At 39.5% G+C, this 20,768-nt stretch overlaps 1 protein-coding gene and 1 pseudogene across 2 annotated transcripts in view; both read right to left on the reverse strand.

The window, feature by feature from the left end:
• LCORL (ligand dependent nuclear receptor corepressor-like) overlaps positions 1 to 20,768 on the reverse strand; it is a 293,246-nt gene that overhangs the window by 123,611 nt on the left and 148,867 nt on the right. The gene's annotated exons all lie outside the window — the stretch shown is intronic.
• On the reverse strand, positions 18,289 to 18,879 carry LOC102837762 (annotated as a pseudogene).

The following is a 20,768-nucleotide window of genomic DNA, read 5'->3' on the forward strand; positions in this document are numbered from 1 at the left end:
TGAGTCAGAATCAACTCCGCAGCACTTTATAGTAAGAACATATGAGGAAAATATATGGGAGGGTAGTGGCTCTGTAGGGTAAGGATTGGACTGCTAACCATAAGGTGAGCTGTTAGAGCCCACTAGATGCCCTCCTAGGAAAAGAGGAGGTTTTCTGCTCCTGTAAATAGTTACAAGTCTCAGAGACCCTATACAGGGTTGTTATGAGTTGAAACCCACTTGATGGCACTTAACAATAGGAAGAAAAAAAACAGGTTTACAAAGAAAAAGTAGATTGAGATTTATTGAACTTTAAATTCTTCTTACAATATACATTAGGAGATGTTTAAAAATGGGCACGAAACCTAAGATTAAGTGTTGATAGGTGTGGGAGATGAAGAGATGTGAAATAAACTGCATTTCAAAAGTTCACTTTACACCACTTTGTTTTTACGAGAAAGACCTATTAGTACCTGTCTCACTAAGTGGAAGAAATCTGAAGAGGACTTTTGCTTTCAGGTAGAAAGCGAAACTAGAGTTCAGCGTTTGTTTTACAGTAACTGTTAGAGAGGTGGCGCTCATTCCTTCACAGCAAGCGAGACATCAAGCTCCTTCATTGGGAACTACACACAGCATCTCAGCAGCAAGACCCCAAGCTTTGAATTGTGTCTGCAAACACTCTACGCTTGTGCTATTTTAGATTTGAGGTGCTATTTGGTTTGATTTGGCAGGTTATTTTTGGTTCTGGGGAGGCTCAAAAATCTTTCCCATATAAATGAGTGGTAATTTCATCTTTGCTTTACACTGTTTCAGGTTATGACAGGCTTCATATGAACATTCTATTTTCAGGCAGCAGGGGAAACCTACACACACACAACACACACACGGTGAAACCTGTGAGAGCTGGGACTTGACAGGACTGCCTATTTTTCTGGATCTCCCAAGTTCTCCACCTTTGACAGGGTGCAGTCTTTATTACTCTCTATTAAGCATCCTACCTGATAGGATATGTTTGTTTTAATTTTAAAGGACAGGAAAAGAAACCAAACATTAAAAAAAAAAAAAAAAATTTCCAGGTTTATCTAAGTTTTTCCAGCAAAAATCTAGCAAATTCACTTTTTCATAAAAATACCTAACATCAACTGTTTAGTTTGTTGATGAAATTACTGAAACAAATTCCTAAGTCTGTAGCCTTATTAAAAAAATCCTTGGTTTCCTTTCACGTTTCTAAATTCCTTCAAAACCTTTATGTAGCTGAAAACTTGCATTGGACTTAGTGGTAGATTTTGCTCCTCTAATGGTACATCTTTAACTTCTTTATTGTCTTCATCTTTTGATTGCAAGACCACAATTTCTTGCAGGTTTATATAGTTTATTTCTCTGTCAATATCTTTGTCGATATTAATATAGATATTGATGTGGCACAAAAATAATCCTCTTTTTTTAAACATCACTAAAATGTCATTTACTTCATCCTGATTCTGCACAGTTATTGGGTTCAATAATTATTTCATTTTGCATTCTATCACCAATTTCAAATAAGGAACCACAGTTCTTAAAGAATTTTCTTACGGTTTCTACCTTAATCATGTTGATTGGTCAATTAAGAAATGAAATTGCTTCAAGAACATTTACTTTTTTTGAAATCTCTGACGCCACCTTGCACAGCTCAATGTTGGCAATCGCTTTTTTAAGGAAAAGCTTCCTGTAGTTTACTTTTGTATTTTGGGTAGTGCCATTATCCAGAGGTTGCAAAACTGATGTTGTAAAACAAAAATTAATACTGAGTAGGGGCAGTGACCTATGATTACAGTAGCATTATTAATGAACAAAAGAATGCTTTGACTTGGCTTTTTCATGGGATTGTTGAGTTTATTTTAAAATGCTTTGTAAATTGCTCCCATCACCCAATTCTATTCTACTTAAAGTGGATTAATTTCTATATTCTTGAAGCACCATGGTTTCTTTCTATTTACTGTTACCCATGGTTTCTCAAATGTCCCATTTGCAAACACTGTCGAGAGGACAGTAAGCTGCTCTTCTGAAAACCCACCACATGAACATTTTGCCCCTTGATTTTCAGGATCCTGTGAGTCCTGGTGTGGTACTGTGGGCTAATACGTCAGACTACAAAGTTGTTTGAACTGCAAGGTTGGTGGTTCAAGCTCACCAGCTGCTCCTTGGAAACCCTATATAGGGTTGCCATGGGTCGGAATTGACTCAAAGGCACTTAACAACAACAACATGAGGCATTGCCCTGTAAACTAGTGCAGTCTCATCTGCATTTGTAATGTCTTCAAGATCATATCCCTCTATGATTGCTTATGATGTTGTTTACCAGTTTTGGACAGCATGTTTCTCAGCCTTGTGTGACTCCTCCTAAGTCACTTTACAAGTGACTCCATGGTTTTGTTGAAGCTCTGAAGCCTCCTGCTAGACACTGAGAATCCATCAGTTTTTGAAAATTCCAGTTTCTTTTGCCTTTGCATGCAGGATAGGTCCTGGGATGGGAACATTTTTGGCTGAGGCTTAAAAAACCACTTAAAACCAGATTTACTGATTATAGAATAATTTCCATCCCGTCCTTTCTTGACATTTATGTTGGTGCTGCTCATGTGGTTTTCAATTATTTTATCCTTGTCTTTCATAATAAATTTGTGTCTTGTTGTACTTGGATTTAATTACAGCTTCCTTGATGGTCTTTTTCTCTTCCACTATCATTTTGACAACGTCAAACTTTTCTTTCAGAGATAAATTTCTTATTCTCTTGTCCGTGGCTGTGAAGGAATAAGTTTTATTAAAAAAGGAAACATAAAAGGGAATAATATCTTATAAAAAATTAAGAAACTTATGACCTTATCTTCTTGAAATTAAGAATATCTCCAACAAAAAGACACAAACAAAAGCTATCAATGCCTATTTATAATAAAGTTGATACACTTCACTAAAGTATTTGAGAAAAAACCACTTGAGAATGATTTTGCTTGTGTACACATTGAATGCTTTAAGTGAGGAAGTGCTTCTTGATTTTTTGGGCAAAACAAAGAATTTAAAAAAAGAAGAATTTCAATGAAATGCAGGAGTGCATTTTGAAAACTGCAATAACATATATCAAAATGACGAATAGCTAAAAATGAAAACTAAAACTTACAGATAAGGAGAAGAGTAATCCTGTCAAGACAGGGGAAAAAAAGTATGCTTTCCTAGATTTTAATAAAAATAAAGGAATTTATTAGGATCTCTTACCTTCTCCCAAACTTATGAGTGTTGCTCTTCACTTGAAAAAATTTACAGGCCAAAAAACAAGAAATGAACAAAAAAGGCAAAACTAAAGAACAGACATACCCAGAACATAGCGATGGGCAGTTTGCACTCACACACAGTAACAGTGCAAAACGAATGTGGAACACTGAGCCTTCAGCTCAGACTCTTGTCCTTGTTGGCACGATTTCCGGCCTTTGCATCTGCACTTCCTCGTATTCAGGTTACAATACCAATGATTTTCTGATTCCATCCAAGTCTCATAGGTTCTGGCTTTCAAAGAACGTTTATGAGGCTAAAATAATCATTTTAGTGGAAGATATTTATGTTTTCTTTCTCTGACAGGTTTCTGCCTGGCTTTCACAAGCTTTACTATATATAACTATATATATATGCTATCTCACTCATAGACATATGGTGTCCTGGTAGAGGTTCCAGCTTTCACAGGCTCTACTGTATATAAATATATATGCTATTTTACTCATATACATATGTAGTCCTGGTGGTGTGGGTTAATGCACTGGGCTGCAAGGTCGGTTTAAACCTCAAGGTTGGCAGTTCAAGCTCACTAGTCACTCCTTGGAAACCCTATACAGGGTCGCTATGAGTCGGCACCAACTCCACAGCACTTAACAACAACAACAACTCATATATGTATATATGTAAACAAAACAGCTCTGGTGGTGTAGTGGTTAAGTACTCATAAATCCACCAGCCATTCCATGGGAGAAAGATGTGGTATGCTTCTGTAAATACAGCCCTCGAAACATTATGGGGAAATCCTACAAGGTTGCTGTAAGTCACAATGGACTCAATAGGTAATGAGCTTGTGTGTCTTTCTCATTATTTTATGTTATACAGTGGACTCCTGGTGTAATGCTGTAAGATGATTACTGGATTGCAAACCATAGGGTCGGCAGTTCAAACCCATCAGCTGCTCCTAAGAAACCCAACACAGAGTTGCTGTAAGTTGGGAACTGACTCTTTGGCACTTAACAACAACAACACATATACATGAAAACCTATGAAAGCCGGAACCTCTATAAGGTGGAAACCTGTCAAAGAAGGAAAGTCAAATATTTCCCACTAAAATGAGTGACAGAAAAGTGGTATGACTAACTATGTCAAAGGCAGAAAACGTGTGAGGCCCAGAATACCACAGCAGTCCTGTTGAGGTTCAGCATTCACAGGTTTCATTATATATATACATACATACAAACACATGCGTACTTATATGAAGTCTAAGGCCATGGTTCTTAAAGTATGACATTCCAGAAAAAGAGCATCAAAAAGCAAATAATTAAGGAGGCAGACACGATTCTTAACCTTTTTTGTGCAAGGAACCCTTTGGCAGTGTGGTAAAGAAGTACATTCACAACTGCATAAAGTAACAGAGAGTTAAAAAAACACCAACTCTGTTGAAATAGTTGTTAAACTTCCAGTATGACTAATACTGGGGAGCATTGTGGCTCCATACGATAAGCACTGGTCTGAGAACCAGAAAGTTGGCAGTTTGAGCCCACCAGCTGCTCTGCGGGAGGAAGATGAGGACCCTCTACAAGGTTGCTATGAGTCAGAAACGGCTTGAGAGTGCTTTGTTGTTACTAATACTGGACTTCAGGTGTGGCGCTATGGATCAGCACTGAATTGTGAACCATAAGGTTGGCAACTCAAACCAACTAGGAATTATGTTAGCGTAGTGGTTACGAGTCAGACTGCTAACCTCCTCGTCAGCTGCTCGAAACTACCAGCAGTTCTGCGAGAGAAAGATGAGGCTTTTTGCTCCACTAAAGATTTACAGCCTCGGAAACCCTGTACAGGGTTACTGTAAGTCGGAACCGTCTCCAGGACGCATAACCAGCAACTACCAGTTGCTCCTTGGAAACCCTATACAGGGTCACTATGAGCCGGATCTGGCTTGATGGCACTTACCAACAACAACATTTATATTTGAATGAAATACTAAATTCAGCTACAGATTTTTTAAAAAGATGTAATTTTGTTTTTATCTTTCAAGTTCTTGGAACCATGCACTCCTGTATGTAAACTTTTTTTGACACCTATGCACATCAGCTATATATTTTCAAGCTTTATTCTTACAGGGAATCTACCCTGTTGTGGTTGCGTCAATCCCAATTCCCAGCAATCCTAGTGGATAGAGCAGAGGTGCCCGCACAGGCTTTTCTAGGCTATAATCTTGATGGAAGCAGATGGCCAGGTCTTTTCTCGTGCTAGCAGCTTGTGGGTTAGAACCACTGACTTTTCAGTTAGCAGCTAAGCGCTTAACTACTGTTACCAGGGTTAGCCTACTTGAGGCTAAAGGCATAGCCTACACTATACAGTTTAACGTAACTATGTTGTTGTTAGATGCCATCGAGTTGGTACCGACTCATAGCGACCTTATACACAGCATAACAAAACACTGCCCTGGGTCCTGGGCCAACCTCACAATTGTTGCCACGCTTGAGTCCGCTGATGCTGCCACCTGGCCAATCCATCTCGTTGGGGGGTCTTTTTCTTTTTCTCTGACCCTCCACCTTACCAACATGATATCCTTCTCCAGCGACTAGTCCCTCCTGACAATATGTCTGAAGTATGAGAGACGAAGTATGGCCATCCTGGCTTCCAAGGAGCACTCTGGCTGCACTTGTATGTTCTTCCTTATATGTCAAGGATGTTGACATAACTTGTAGTTCTGAATCTCAAGTTTACCCTTTTTTTCCTTTTAAAAATCGTGACCACCTTATTGGTGAAGCTATGTGACTTCAAAAAGCAAAAGTCTAACACCCAGGGACTAAAGCAACCACTTTCTTTCTAAGTTGATGCACCCATCTTGGGCTTCTGGACTTTCGAAGAGTTTGTCAGTCTATCTTTTGATGATCATTTGCCTAAACTGGATAAGAAAGTGAGACTACACCTCAAATATCTATATAATAGGATGGTTACTTATAGGGTACACAGTCACTATTATGAGCCAAACATCTCAAAATACAATATATACTTGAAAGTGTAGTTCATCAATAATAATCTTTTGGGGCTCTCATCTTTGTTTGAGACTTACAGCTAAAACTATGTAGTAGAATATATGCGGGATCCTCAAAAAGTGCAGAGGAAAATTTAATTATAGGATAATAGAATTTTTCCACAAACTTTTTGAAGCCGCCTCATATAGATCCACTTAAAATGGCTTTATATAGTTTAACACATCACAGCACTTTGAAAGCAAATTAAGAAATTAGGGTTCCAGGATTAATGTCTCCTTATCTAAGAAGCTGAACTCCAACTTTTCTTCCTGCATGATACTGGGTTTTCTTTATTTGACAAAAGCCATTTGCTCTAGCTCTTGAGTAAGGATGTTACTGTCACAGTTAGTACATTACATACTTACAAAGGTTAATCAGAAAAATGTTTACCTGTGTTTTATTTACTATGGAAAGGCTTTTGACTATGTGGATCATGATAAACTATGGATAACATTGTGAAGAATGGGTATTTCAGAACACTTAACTGTGCTCATATACATAGACCAAGAGACAGTAGTTCAAAGAGAACAAGGGGACACTGAATGGTTTAAAATCAGAAAAGGTGTGTGCCAAGGTTGTATTTTTTCATCAAACTTATTCAATATGTATGCTGAGCAAATAATCAGAGAAGCTGGATTATTTATAGAAGAACATGGCATTAGGATTGGAAGAAGATTCAACCTGTGATATGTAGATGATACAACCTTGCTTGTTGACAGAAAAAAGGACTTAAAATACTCACTGATGAAGAAAAAGACGACAGCCTTCAGTATGGATTGGACGTCAACGTAAAAAACAAAAGCAAACAACTTAATAACTGGACTAATAAATAACGTCATGATAAATAGGGAAAAGATTGAAACTATCAAAGACTTCATTTTGCTTGGATCCGCTATGGAACACTCATATAAGCAGCAGTCAAGAAATCAAATGGCATATTGCATTAGGCAGATCTGTCTAACAAAATCTCTTTAAAATGTTAGAATAAAGATGTCATTTTGAGGATTAAGGTGCACCTGACCCAAGCCATGGTATTTTCAATGGCTTCATACTGACAATGAATAAGAAAGATCGTAGAAAAATTGATACATTTGAGTTATGGTGCCAGAGAAGAATATCAATTGTATTATGGATTGCCATAACAACACACAAATCTATCTTGGAAGAAGTATAGCCAGAACGCTCCTTAGAAGCCAGGACAGAAAGACTTCCATCTCTTATACTCTGGACATATTATCAGGGGGCACTGGTGCCAGGAGCAGGAAATCATGCTTGGCAAAGTGGAGGGTCAACTAGAGAGGAAGACCTCCCAATGAGATGGACTTGGTGCAGTGGCAGCAGCAATGGGCTCAAACGTTCAAATCAGAGTGTTGCCCATGTTGTGAGGATGGCACATGGCAAGGCAGTGTTTCGTTCTGTTGGTTATGAGTTGGAACCGACTTGATGGCACCTAACAACAAAAGGTTAAAAAACCCAAAACTTCACAACTGGACCAATACTAATTTTTAATTTTTTTGAATTTTAGATTTTGTGATACAGTGAATTTACTAAATTTCTCTTCTAGCCATGGTCTTTGTAACTCCCACCAAATGACTGGGCTGCTGTTGTTGTTATTAAGTGCCATCAAGTTTGTTTCCAATGAGTGGCTGGTGGGCTTGAACTGTCAACCTTGTGGTAGCAGTCCAATGCTTATCCTACAGCAGGTCTCCAAACAATTGGGTAGGAGTCGTGTATAGTGTTGTAGGATAAGCACTAAACTTTCAACTGCAAAGTAGACACGTCATACCCACCAGTTGTTCCTTGGAAACACTATACAGGGTGGTCACTAATTTGGAACCACAAGGAGCTCTGTAGCATAGTGGTTACGAATCAGGCTGCGAACGGCAAGGTCAGCAGTTCGAAATTACCAGCTGTTCCGTGGGACAAAGATAAGGCTTTCTGCTCAGCCTCGGAAACCCTGTACAGGGTTGCTCTGAGTCAGAACCGACTCCACGGCATATGACAACAACAATTTGGAACCAACTCAATGGCACTTAATAACAACATGAAAATAGGGCATATGGGAATCCAATACAGGGATTGGATCATTTTTCCATCCTGCTAGGTTTAAAAGGCGTCATCTCAGAAATTTAAAAGGAGCCATCTCAGAAGCAGGAACAGATGATCTCAGGACCATCAAGAAAGAAGACCCACAGTGGAAAAGCAGCCGCAGCACAGGCAGTGACCTGGACAGATGGAGCAGTGGGCTTCCTGGTCCATGAATTAGACCAAGTAAAGCTGAGTGCCTTTAGACAGAAGGCTAACTTACAGAATTAGGTGCCTTTTGCACATTTATCAGCAGTGCTAAAGAAGCTTGTACCTTTGGGCTGGTTTGCAGAATGGGGTGACCTTTAGGCATTTACTGACAGAGATAAAGGAGTATGCAGGGCAGAGGTCAAGGGGTCACTTGGCTGAGAGGCCTAGGATTATAGAGAGGTGTGCCTGCAGTACAACTGAGAAGTGGAACTCTTCACAGGAGCAATGCTATATATCCTGAGCTGTTTCTGATTCAGAATCGTACCTTGTTAACTTCCTTAATAAACCGATAATCGTGAGCATTGTCTTGAGTTCTGTGTGGCCAGCAGAGAAGTATAGTGCTGTTGCAGGGATGCTTGGGGTCTGAATAGGCTAAAGAAGGTTGAAATCAGCCTTGGGCTAATGTAGAGTTTGACTTTCCTTCCACCTTCTGAAGTCAGAGGTCAGACACCTTTTCCAGGCCATTTAAGCAGACTTATCGAAAGGTTTCGAACACTATATAGACCATAGCTTTTTTCTCCCAGTTTTCCCAAATGTTAAAAGTAAACACAGTAACCCAAAACCCACAGCTACCATCTAGATTCCAAGTCATAGTGACCCCGAATAGGGCTTCTGAGGCTGTAAATCGTTATGGGATGCAGAAAGCTTCACCTTTCGACTTCAGAGTGGCTGGTGAGTTAGAATTGTCGACTTTGTGATTAGCTGTCTGGTACTTACCCTACAGTGACACCAGGCCTCCCATATAAACATAGTATAACTATGGAAAGAAATGAACACTGGTACAACACTCTTATGGATCCAATTGTGTCCCTCGAACGATATCCTGAACTTTGTACCAGTAAATTTGACCTTGTTTGGAAACGGGGTAGGGGCCTAATCCTAATCCATTTTGAGTTGTTTTTGTTGTTTAGTGCCGTCAAGTTGGTTCCGACCCACAGCGACCCGGTATAGTTTCCAAGGAGCAGCTGGTGAGCTTGAACTGCTGACCTTGAGGCTCAAATCGACTTTGCAGTCCAGCGCATTAACCCACATCACCACACCAAGTATTATCTTATAAAATACCATGACAGATGGAGGCAGATGTACCCATAAACAGTGAAGGAATGACAAGGACTGCTAGCAGCTATAAGAAATGAGGAGAAAGGGATGTTGTTGTGGATTGCCATAGAGTTAGTTCCAACTTCTAGTGATCCTGTACAGAGTTTCTAATGACCAGCTGGTGGCTTTGAACTGATGACCTGTGGTTAGCAGTCCAGTGCTGTTTCTACAGCATACACGGAGTCCAGTAAGACATGCATGAACTCTTAAAGGGCTCAGAGGAATCAACATAGTCAACGCTCTGATTTGAACTTCTGGCCTCCAGAATCGTGAGAGGATAAATTCCTGCTCTTGAAAGACATCCACTTTGTGGTATTTCTGTTATGGCAGCACTAGGAAACCATGTCAGATATTATTAGCTGAACTGCAAACTAGATTTGGATTTCACCAGTTTTTACCCTTTTCCTGTTCCAGTCCAAGATACTACATTGTATTTGTTGTCATATTCCCCAGTCTAATGTGTGAAAGCTCTTCAGTTTTTACTTGTCTTTCATGATCGTGACATTTTTGAGTGTCGTGGTCAGTTACTTGATAGATTATTTCACAATTTATGTGCTATTTTCTCATGGTTAGACTGCAGCTTTCTATGAAGTTTTGGCATGACTAGCAAGTGATACGTCTTTCTCATGCTTTCGGGGAGCGCTCGTGGTGGTAAGCAGAGGTCATGGGGGAACAAGTACTTTGATCACTTGTTTAAGTTGGTGCCTGTTGGGACTCTCCATTGTAAAGTTACTAGATTTCTCTTTATTATTAATATCTTTGAGGCAATATATTTAAACTTTGCAAATATTCTGTTTCTCCTCCAACTATGAGCCACTAATTTTAGCATTTGTTGGTGGATACAATTACTGTGTTCTGCTACAGTGATTTTCATTTGTTTCATTCCAACTACTCATTTGTCAGTTTGTCGTACTGCGATGGCTTGCATGTTGCTGTGATGCTGGAAGCTATGTCATGGTATTTAAATACCAGCAGGGTCACTTAAGATCGACAATTTTCAGCTGAGCTTCCAAAGACAGACTAGGAAGGAGATACAAACTACTTGTGAATATTTGATCAATGAACTTTATGAATAACAGTAGACAACTGCCATTACCAGAATACTGAATACTGAAACATGATGAAGAGCTCCAGAATACTGTTAGCTAGAATGCTGGAAGATGAGCCTCTCAGATTGGAAGGCACTCAAAATACAACCAGGGTAAGAACTACCTCCTCAAAGAAGAGTAGACCGAAATGACACAAATGGAGTAAAACCTTCAGGACCTTCACTTGCTGATGGGGCACAACTCAAAATGAAGAGAAACAGCTGTAAACATCTATTGGTAGTCAGAACATGTTATGTAAGAAGCATGAATGTAGGACAACTGGAAACTGTCAAAAATGAAATGGAATGCATAAACATCCATATCCTAGGCATTGATTAGCTGAAATGGTTGGGCATAGGCCATTATGAATCTGACAATCACATGGTTTACTATGCCAGGAATGACAAATTGAGGAGAAATGGCATCACATTCATCATCAAAAAGAACATATCAAGATCCTGTCTTAAAGCACAATGCTGTCTGTGATAGGATAATACTCATATGCTTACAAGAAACATCGGAGTCCTGGTGTAGCGCTGTGGGTTAATGCGCCAGACTGCAAAGCCGTTTGAACTGCAAGATCGGTGGGACAAGTTCACCAGCTGCTCCTCGGAAACCCTATACAGGGTAGCTATGGGTTGGAATTGACTAGACGGCACTTAAGAACAACTAGAAAGATCAGTTATTACCACTATTATTCATATTTATACACCAACCACTAAAACCAGTGATGAAGAAATTGAAGAATTCTACCAAACTTCTTCAGTCTGAAGTTGATCACACAATCAATCAAAATGCAGTCATAATTACTGGCGATTGAAATGTGAAAAATGGGAAACAAAGAGGAAGGATCAGTAACTGGAAAATATGGCCTCAGTAATAGAAATGATGCTGGAGATTACATGATAGAAGTTTTCAAGACCAATGACGTCTTCATTGCAAATATCTTTTGTAAACAACATAAAAGACACATGGACCTCACCAGATGGAAAAGACAGAAATCAAATTGGCTATATATGAAAAAGAGATGGTGGAAAAGCTCCATTATCATCAGCCAAAACAAGGCTAGGGGCAGACGGTAGGACAGCCAATCAACTACTCATCAAGTTCAGGTTAAAGCTAGCGAATATTTTTATTAAACATATATAGCTATGTAGGATAAAAACAAACTCGGTGGTTTGAGTCAACCAGCCGCTTCGTGGGAGAAAGATGAGGCTTTCTGCTTCTGCAAAGATTTACAGTCTTTTAAACCCTATACGGGATTGTTATGAGTTGGAACCGACTCAACAGCACTTCATAGCAACATCAATGTAAATCAACGTCCTGCACTCCAGTAGGTCTCCTAATCTCTGAAGTATATGTACACACTGTTTTGGGGCTCACACTGCTCCATGACCATAAATATCTTTTGTCTGATGAAATACTCACAACAATAAAGGAACACTCTTTAGCCATACTCCTAAACTTCAAGAGTATGACAAAAGTGAAAAAAAGAATGGGGGTCGCACGAAGAAGTGAAAGGATGCTTTACAAACTTTTCAATATAATCATGTTTTTATCACTATGCTTCCATGGCATATATATGGCCTACAAGTCTGGCACTGACTTCACGAATTCCAGGGGACTAAAATGCCTAGTACACAGAAATAACCTAGTCTAGGTAATCACTGACTAGTACTCCAGCAAAGTGAGAGTGCTTTTTTTTTTTTCTTTTTTTTTTACAAGCAACCTCAATATTATGAATCATGATTGTCAGTAAAGTTTATTTTTAAAGAAAAACAAGTAGAAAAAGCTTACATGAAAATACAGGCTCAAAAATAGGGTTTTGTAGAATCCTAGAATGTTTCATAATGAAAAAAAATGAGATACAAGCCGTCCTGGGGTTATTAGCAACAGTCCATACTTATGTACAACCTGTAGTTGTGAGGCAACCCCTGTAGAGCATATTATTTTGAAAAATTAAAGATACGTACAATAGTTTGTAATAACAAATGGGAGCCACTTTGCAATAAGCATCAAAACATTACTACTACTATTACTGCACACTTTTATTAAAGATGTTTTAGTGATGACATGAATGAAGTAAAGCCTTCAAAACATTCCTTTGCTAATGGGGCACATCTCAAGATGAAGAGAAACGACTGTAAACATCCATTACAAATTTGAATACGGAATGTTCGAAGCATGGATCTAGAAAAATTGGAAATTGCCAAATGGAATGCATAAACATCGATATCCTAGGCATTAGTGAGCTGAAATGAACTGGTATTGGCCATTCTGAATCTGACAATCACATGGATTACTATGCCTGGAATGACAAATTGAAGAGGAATGGCATCGCATCCATCATCAAAACAAAAAACATCCAGATTTGTCTTGAAGTACAATGTTGTCTGTGATTGGATAATAGCCATATGCCTGTAAGAAAAATCAGTTAACACCACTATTATTCAAATTTACACAACAGCCATTACAGCCAGTGAAGATAAAACTGAAGAATTCTACCAACATATTCAGTCTGAAATTGATCAAACATGCAATCAAGATGTATTGTTAATTACTGGCAATTAGAATGCAAAGGTTGGAAACAAAGAGGAAGGATCAGGAGTTGGAAAATATGGCCTTGGTGATTGAAATGATGCTGAAGACTGCATGACAGAAATTTGCAAAACCAATGACTTCTTTGCAAATATCTTTTTGAAACAGCACAAAATAAGACTATACACATGGACCTCACCTGATGTAAAACACAGAAACCAAAGTAACTACATCTGTGGAAAGAGAGGGTAGAAAATCAGGTAAAACAAGGCAGAGGCAGACTGTAGAACAGACCAACAACTAACTGTTCATATGCAAGTTCACAGGCTGAAGCTGAAGAAAATTAAAACAAATCCACAAGAGCCAAAATATGACATTGAACATATTCCACCAGAATTTAGAGATCAACTGAAGAACAGATTTGATGCATTAGACACTAAAGACCAAAGACCAGAAGAGTTGTGGGATGACATGACTCTGGGAATTGATGGAATACAAATTGAAATCTTTCAACAAACTGATGAAGCACTGAAGGCACTCATTCATCCATGTCTAGAAATATAGAAGACAGCTACCTAGCCAACAGACTGGAAAAGATCCATATTTGTGCCCATTCCAAAGACAGATGACCCAACGGAATGCGGAAATCATTAGTCAAAATCAGTATCGCATGCAAGTAAAATTCTGCTAAAGATAATACAAAAACAGCTGCAACTGTACTTTAACAGAGAACTGACAAAAGTTCAAGCCAGATTAAGATAAGGACATGGAACAAGAGATATTACTGCTTATGTCTGATGAATCTTGGCTGAAAGCAGAGAATACTATAAAGATGTTTACCTGTGCTTTAATGACTACACAAAGGCTTTATTTAGATTGTATGGATCATGGCAAGCTATGGACATTACAGAGAATGAGTATTCCATAACACTTAATTGTGCTCATGAGGAACCTGTACATAGACCAAAAGGCAGTTGTTCGAACAGAACAAGGGAACAGTTAATGGTTTAAAATTAAGAAAGGTGACAAGGTTGTATTCTTTCACCATACTTATTCAACCTGTATGCTGAGCGAGTAATCCGAGAAGTTGGATTATATGAAGAGAGATATGGCATCAGGATTGGAGGAAGACTCATTAACAACCTGTGATACACAGATGATACAACTTTCCTTGCTGAAAGTGAAGAGGATGTAAAATACTTACTGATGAAGATGAAAGACTCAGTGTGGGTTGTATCTCAATGTAAAGAAAATAAAAATCCTTACCACTGGGCCAATAAACAACGTCGATATAAACGGAGAAAAGACTGAAACTGTGATGGACTTCATTTTAGCTCAGATCAACCATCAACACTTATGAAAGCAGCAGTCAAGAAATCAAAAGACAATATATTGCTCTAGGCAAATCTGCCGCACAAGACCTGTTTTACAGTGTTCAAGAGCACAGATGTCAGTTTGAGGACTAAGGTGTGTCCAACCCAAGCCATGCTATTTTCCATAAGCTCATATGCATGTGAAAGTTGGACAGTGAATAAGGAGGACCACAGAAGAATTGATGCCTTTAAGTTATGGAAAATATTGGAAGTACCATGAACAGTGAAAAGGACAAACCAACCTGTGTTGGAAGAAGTAGTTAGAGTGCTCCTTGGAAGCCAGGACAGCCAAGTACCTGGAGAAGCAAAAACGTATTTGGTAAAGTGGAGTGTCAAAGATATAGAGGAAGACCCCCAGTGAGATGGGTTGGCACCAATGGACCCAAGTGTAGCAGATTGTGAGGCTGGTGGACCACACAGTGTTTTGTTGTGTTGTGCATAGGGTTGTTATGAGTCAGTACTGACTCAATGGTACTTAACAAGAACAACAACATATACTATACAGTAAGACAAACATTTGACTGATATTAAGTCTCAGAAATACCTACGCTGACATTAGCTATGAGAAGAATCTAACTGCTCTGACTTACAAACAATTTTGGTCTACTTAAAGGTAGATTTAGGGATGCACCTCACTCATAATATGGGGACTGCTTATATATGCAAAGTAATTCAAGAGCCACTGTGGTTCACTAAACCCAAAGTGATCTCAGGTTTAAATAATACTGCATGATTTGTCTATGAAAAGACTCCTTAGCATACTGGGCTAGCATCGTGGTTCCAGTTGCTCATAAGAACCACTGGCAGATTCAATTAGGATATTTCAGATAGAAGTGAACTTAAAACAGGTCACTTTTTTAACACATTTCTAGCTTAAAAATTTTTTTCTTTAGAATACAAATGGAAATAATTAGAACAACAACCAACAGTATGGACTAACTATGCAAACTATCTATATGCTAAAGATCTATGGTTACAAATTGGGCTGCTAACCTCCAGGTCAGCAGTTCAAGACTACCAGCGGTTCTGCGGAAGAAAGATGAGGCGTTCTGCTCCCATAAAGATTTACAGCCTTGGAAACCCTGTGCAGGGTCACTATGAGTCCGAACCGACTTCACGATACTTAACAACAACATATGATTATTGAAGGTGGCTGAAGCAAGTGCTTTTAAAATAGACTTTTCAAATACTTATACTACTATTCAGCCTATTCTAACAAAACTGTAGGGCTAATATTGTTACAGTCCTGGTGTGGCACTGCGGATTAACGCGCCAGACTGCAGAGCCATTTGAACTGCAAGGTTGGCGGTTCAAGCTCACCAGCTGCTCCTTGGAAACCCTATACAGGGTCGCTATGGGTCTGAACTGACTCAACAGCACTTAACAGCAAACCAAATCGAAGCTCAGAGGTGATTTGTTCATTTGTATAAAACAAATGCAAAGGGCATTATAAATAATATTCTATTCACCCACAAAATATGCTAAGAGCACTACATTTACTGCTAACAGTACAGCTATAAATGACTAAATTATTAAATTCTAAATTAGATCTTCTGTTTTAATAAAGATAAGCATAATGGTAGAGGCTTAGACTGCTGTTTACTGAGGGAAGAAAACTGAATCTAAGCCTCTACCATTATGACCTTTTCTGCAGACAAAAAGATTAAAGCACAGAAAGGCTTAGTAATTTTTTAGAAACACACAGCTAATGTAATAGGGCTACATTTGAACCCAAGTTCAATGGTAAAGCTCATGCTCTGCATCTTCTAGTTAGGGCAAAACATTTTATGAGCAGGCAAACATCCACACACACACATAAACCTAAATACATCGGGAGAAAGGCAGGGGATGATTGCCATCAGTCGTGGGTCTGTGGTAGAATTCTCACCTTCCATGCCAGAGACCCATGTTCAATTGCTGGTCAATGCAGCCACTGTTGTTGTTGTCAGGTGCCATCGAGTCAGAACCGACTCATAGCGACCCCATGCACAGCAGAACGAAACAATGTCCGATCCTGGGCCAACCTCACTACTGCTGCCACACTTGAGTCCATCAATGATGCCACCTGGCTGATCCATCTCGTTGGGGGTCTTCCTCTTTTTCTCTGACCCTCCACCCTACCCAGCATGACATCCTTCTCCAACGATTGTTTCCTCCGGACAATATGTCCAAAGTATGAGAGACGAAGCTTAGCCATCCTGGCCTCCAAGGAGCACTCTGGCTGCACTTCTTCCAAAACAGATCTATTGGTTCTTTTGGCAGTCCATGGCACTTTCAGTATTCTCCTCCAACACCACAACTCAAAGGCATCAATTCTTCTACGATCTTCAATACAGTCACTACTTGCCTATTTTACAGCCACTACTTGCCTATTATACAATAAGGCTGAACAGGTTTCATCAACGCTTTCAGGCTATGATTAAGACAGACCAGGAAGAAAGGCCTGGAAACCAACTTAGAAAATCATTCCATGAAAATCCTCTGGATCACAATCATTCCAAATTGACAACAGCTAACAAAACAATATTCCCAAGACAAACTGTAAAATAGTCTGAGCAGGATGTGAATACAATGACAACTGTTGTTGTCATATGCCATCGAGTCAGTTCCTACTCATAGGGACCCTGGTTTCTGAGGAGCAGCTGATGGGTTTGAACTGCTGACCTTGCAGCTCAAACTGACTTTGCAGTCTAGAGCATTATCCTGCAGTGCCACACCAGGACAACTAGCCAAAAGGAAATACATACTGAAGCAGACTGCTCATAATTAATTACATCCAAGTTAAAAAAGAATAGATGACAATTTACAAGTCCAGTATTTAATCAAACCTTCTCCTAGGATCCCAGAATCTTCATCATTTATATTTTACATAAAAGAAAATAAGACAGAAACCATCAGCCACTGGGGTTCCAGAGTGCCTGATACAATAGCTAACTCTTTAAAAACAGATTACACCTAGATAATATTAAGTACTATAAAGGCAAAAAGGAGCCCTGGTAATGTAGTGGGTTACAAGTTGGGCTGCTAACTGCATGGTCAGCAGCTTGAATATATTCGCTTTTCCACATAGGTTAGATGAGGCTTTCTGCTCCTGTAGAGATTGACAGCTTCAGAAACCTTACATAGGTTCACTATGAGTCAGAAACTTCACAACAGCATACAAACATAAAAGCAAAAATCATGTGTAAGGGCAGGTTTAAATTCTTAGCAAACTGAGAATAAAGATCTATTCAATGAAACTATTAAAAAGAAACAATTTTTATATGAGAAAAATCTGAAAATAACAGACACAAAATTCTGTTAAGACAGTAGTTTATCTGACCTGTTATGCAATAATCAGTTGATAAATTAGCTCTGTGGTTGGCTTATACTGCAGGCATTTTTATACTACAATTTACCATCCATAAAAGTTTGTCATCCACGTAATATGTGGTTTTATCTGGAAAAATGGATAACTGACCCAGGTTATATACCTCCCCATCACCCCTTTTAGTTCAGGTCAGGATGTAATGAAATATTTCAGTTCTTAGTTTATTTCCTTATAACTGAAAATTCGTGTATTTTTCCTTAAAAACCTAATACCACCTAATTTAGTATGTTGGGCTATTCTCTCTCTCTCTGTATATTAAAGAACTAATTAACAGACTTTATTGGGCTCAGAAGTTTGTGGGTCTTGAGAACCTGTGTATGTTGCTCTTCTTCTCCAAGTGCTTTTTGCCGTTTGCAGTCTCATAAGCTGCTTCTTCTTCCTGTAGTGGATCTTGGCCTTCTTCTTCCTCTTCTCTTTCAGGGTGGCCAGCACCACCTGGTACTTCCAGCCCACTTCATGTGCCAGGTGACCTAGGCTGGCACAACCTTGAGGGTAGCAGGAACCACCATCTGCTTTTCCTTGTCATAAGGGGGTGGGATACTGTCAAACACCTTGAGGCGGTCCAGGGAAGCCTGGCCACGCTTAGTCTTGTGTGGCAACATACCTCACACTGTCCACCAAAAGATGCGGCTGGAGGCCCGGAAGTGGTATAGGCCTTGGATGGGTTAGTGCTCATTTGCTTGTAGAGGAAGTCCAGGTTCTTCAACGTGTTTCTGTAGAAGTTGCCAGATGTTGATGCCCTCACAGCTGACTACCACCTTCCAACTCTGCAGCACTTGCTTGGCCACAATGATTGCCAGCTGGCCCAGGAGATGGCCTCAGCCTGCAAGCACCAGGACCTGTTCCTCCATCATCTTTGGCAGCCATCTGGGAAAGAAGCTATATTCTTAAATTCAGACTACAAGTAACGTCTTATAGCCATTATCTCAAAAGAGGAAGTATTTATTTTTTGGAATTTTGGATTAGGCAATGAAAATTTTCAAAATTTATGCTTTAATAAAGTACGTTTTAAGAAAAACTAGGCAAAATGAATCGTCACAGTAATTTTTACTCTAAAAGAAATCTAACAAAATGCTGTATACATATTAACAACAGAGACTATTGCTTTCAAAGTATACAAACTAATCAGTTTTGTGGTTTAATTAAAAAAAACTTAAGGTACCCTGAAGAGCTTATAAATATAGAAAACATTTAAAAAAAATCAGAACTGAAAAAAAAAAAAAAAAAAAAAGAGAGAAAAACAGACCACTAAGAGATGTAGATTTTCTAAGGAAAAATAGCAAACAAAACAAGAAGACACTGTTATTTTCACAGCACCCCTATTTTTTGTTTTTTTTTTCAAGCCAGGGGAGCTGAGCAGGTTGGTTAAAGGTAAGTCCTATTAAACTAAAGCAAAGTCCACTTTAGAAACACATTAGAGCACAGGCAAACTTTGTGACACCTGAAGACACAACTAAAAAGGTGAATGATGACTAGGAAATTGTCTCTGTCATTTCTGAGCAGAAACATCTGGAGTGGGGCATGCGTGCCTGTATTTGCTTGGTCAAGTGAAATCAAGTAATTTGAGGCTGCTATGGCTCACACAGTTATGGATGCTAGCTAGTCCCAAATCTGTGGGTCAGACAGACGTCAGACTGGAGGGTTCTCCTGATTCACATGGCTACTGGGCACACAAATCCAAAACTGCAGGTCAGATGGCAGGCTATTGGCTCATAGGGCTGTGGAAGCTGGCAAATTCCAAAATCCGAAATCAGGCGGCAGGCTGCTGGCGCATGACCCAAGAACAGAAGGTTAAAATGGTGATAAGTCAGATGCAGGACCCAGAGCCTTGTCAGAGCTGCTTTGTGCCTTTGAGTCAGTTCCGACACACAGTGACCCCGTAGAGGGTTTTCAAGGCTGCATAACACTACAGGAGCAGACAGCCTCATGTTCCTCCTGAGGAGTGGCTGGTGAAATCAAACTGCTGAGCTTGTGGTCAGCATCCCAAAGAAACTCCCCTTACATTAGATACTGAAGTAAGTATGTGACTTGAGTTAAGGGCACAATTCCTATATGGGTGTCCTTACTCAAGTCACACCCCAGGCTAATCCTGCCTCATTTATGTATGTTGTTGTTAAAAGTCCATCAAGTTGGTTCTAACTCATAGCACCCTGTATAGGGCTTCCAAGGAGCGGGTGGTGAGTTTGAACCGCTGACCTGTGGTTCAAACCATCCTCGAGGTCCAGTGCTAATCCTCCAGCAGCACACCAGGATTCCCACTAATACACAGAAGAGTGGGAACCACAGGCTAGCCAAGTTGACACACAACACCAACCACCACTGTTCACCCCTTGTCAACTTGGCACCTGCACACACCTCATTGAACCATGATGCTTAAATACAATTATAAATTCATACTTGTACCTAACAAGATACAACTAACATGTTTACAACTGAAAACACACTAGCTTGTTTATATATTTGATAAGTGATGCGCTGAGGGAAAACACCAAAAAATATCTGTTACAAACATACACACACACATATATATTTGTTGGTGTTAAATACCTTTACGTTGGTTCTGACTCACAGTGACCCTGAATAGGGGGGTTTCCAAAGAGCAGTTGGTGAACTTGAACCGCCGACCTTGCAGTTCAAATGGCTTTGAAGTCTGGCGCATTAACCTACAGTGCCACACCAGAACTCGTGTATTTCTATGTGTGTGTGTACACTTTTATGTATATATACATAATAAGTGTATGTA

This window comes from Chrysochloris asiatica, unplaced genomic scaffold, assembly GCF_000296735.1.
Source record: "Chrysochloris asiatica unplaced genomic scaffold, ChrAsi1.0 scaffold00200, whole genome shotgun sequence".
In the NCBI taxonomy this organism is placed as follows: domain Eukaryota; kingdom Metazoa; phylum Chordata; class Mammalia; order Afrosoricida; family Chrysochloridae; genus Chrysochloris; species Chrysochloris asiatica.